This window comes from Rhipicephalus sanguineus, unplaced genomic scaffold (assembly GCF_013339695.2).
Source record: "Rhipicephalus sanguineus isolate Rsan-2018 unplaced genomic scaffold, BIME_Rsan_1.4 Seq7885, whole genome shotgun sequence".
NCBI classification, from domain to species: domain Eukaryota; kingdom Metazoa; phylum Arthropoda; class Arachnida; order Ixodida; family Ixodidae; genus Rhipicephalus; species Rhipicephalus sanguineus.
Genome location: NW_023615991.1, coordinates 19,597 through 22,000, shown reverse-complemented (window position 1 = coordinate 22,000; position 2,404 = coordinate 19,597).

The window sequence follows — 2,404 nt, the reverse complement described above, 5'->3', positions numbered from 1 at the left end:
ATTGGATGATCGATGCTTAGCCGTGTTCGTATGGGTTCTAGAAATCACCATTCCAATGGCTTATTTGTTGCCACCCTGCCCTGTCTGCAACCTGAGCTGTGTGCATGATCTTGTCATAACGTTTTTGTAAAAAAATGACACGAAAAAAAAAAGAATTTTCTGTTGGGACGCGTGTACGCTCGGGAGAAGCAGACACAACCGCGCGGCGGGGATCCCAAACATGAACTGGTTTTATTCGGGTTCTCTGGAGGTTCCGGAGAGCTGCGGTGGGTGGCGCTGCCTGGCGGCTTGGCTTGGCTGCCGCCACAGCACTCCCCCTTAGTGAGTTGCCTAACGGAGTTAAAGGTCCAGGCGCGTGGTGCTCTTGATAGCCGCCCGCTGTGCGTCAGCCGGGAGGGCACTCGTGGACTTGGGCAGGCATTGAAGCTGGGGGTTCTGGCGGCGATTCCCTTAGTGGAGGCAACACAGCGTCGTCACGGTCCATGTGTGCTGGCTTGATGCGGCGTCCAACGACACCACCTCCTCACGGCCGCTTCTCTTGATTGTGAATTGTTTGTTGCCGCGGCGGAGGACTTGAAACGCCCATTATAGGGCGGCTGAAGAGGTCGCCGAACCGCGTCTTGTCGTACCAAACACATATGGGCACGATGTGAGCTGTGGGTCGACGTGGACCACACGCGACCCTGGGGCCGTGGAGGTTACCGCGCGCAGTTTGCTCATGACGTCGCGTAGGCGAAGTGGCATAGTCGCTGCAAGCTAGATGCCTCCTCTGAGCCGCGCGCAAAGAACCTATCCCGGCAGCCTGAGTGTTGTGCCGTAGACCAGCTCAGCGGCGCTGCAGCCCATGGTCCTCTTTCAAGGTGGACCTTATACCCAAAGGAAGAGTGGGAGGGCGTCCACCCAGTTGTGTCCTCGGTTGCCGTGAGCGCAGCCTTCAGCTGGCGGTGAAAGCGCTCCACCATGCCATTGCTCATGGGGTGGTACGCCGTCGTGCGTATGCGTGAGGTGCACATGAGCTGACTGATGACAGTGAAAGGGCTGATTCGAACTGTCGGCCGCGGTCTGTTGTTATCGTGGAGGGCACCCCGAAACGGGCTACCCAGTGGTACAGGAAAGCACTCGCAACCGTCTCGGCAGTGATGTCCGCAATATGGGATGGCGTCCGCCCAAGGGTGAAACTGTCGACACAGGTCAGCAGGTAAACCTGTCCGTGGCAGGGTGGCAGTGGGCGGACGATGTCCAGGTGGACATGATCAAAGCGAGAACCCGGAGTGGGGAGTGTTCCCAGTGCTGTCGAGGTATGGCGTTGTATTCTTAGAGCGCTGGCAAGCTACACATTCACGTGCCCAGCGTCGGACGTCCCGACTTACGCCCGGCCAGGCAAATCTCGCCGTCACCAGTCTTTGGGTGGCTCTAATCCCCGGATGAGACAGTCTGTGCAAGGACTCGAACACATGGCGACGAAGGCTCGCGGACACGAACGGGCGAGTTCTACTGACGCTTGTGTCACAGCAAACCTTGTCCTCGGATCCGGGAACTGGGATCCACTCAAGATTCAGGGCAGTGGTCGCGGTCAATAGGTGTTTCAGTTCGTCATATTCACGTTGAGCGGCTGCCAAAGCGGGAAAATCAACCGGTAGTGTGGGCGTGATGGCGTTCACAGGATTCCGCTGAGAGGGCGTCCGCTACCTTGTTGTCGCCGTCTTTGACGTGGTGGATGTCCGTGGTAAATTCAGATATGTATGACATCTGCCGCAGTTCGCGGGCTGTATGGGCGCCCCCCTCAGCATTCAGTGACCGCAAGGCATACATGAGAGGCTTGTGGTCCGTCAAAAAAAAAAAGAATACGGTACCTTCTAAGTAATGGCGGAAGTGCCGGATTATCGCGTAGACGGCCAGCAGTTCGCGCCCGAACGTGCTGTACCGCTGTTCGGTGGATGTCAGTTTCTGGGAAAAGAAAGCGATTGGTCGCCATACTCCTTTGATGAGTTGTTGAAGTGCGGCACCCACAGGTACGTTCGATGCGTCGACCATGACGCACTGCGGAACTCCCGGTTGTGGGTAAGTGAGAAGCGCGGCATCGGCAAGACGTCTCTTGATGATCTTGGAAGGCCGCTTGGGCGCCCTCCGTCCAGTAGAGCTCCTTAGCAGCATCCTTGGTATCCTTAGCGGCACCTTCGTGTGTCGACAGCAGGAGGTGGAGAGGCTGTAGAATAGTGGCACACTGGGGGATGAAACGGCGGTAATTGTTTACGAGACCAAGGAATTCGCGGAGCTGACGTTTAGTGTTGGGTTGTGGGAACTGCTCGACATCTTTAACCTTGTTGGGTTGTGGAAGAACTCCTGAGGCGGAGATGACGTGTCCAAGAAACGAGAGCTGTCGCACACCAAGCTCGCATTTGGC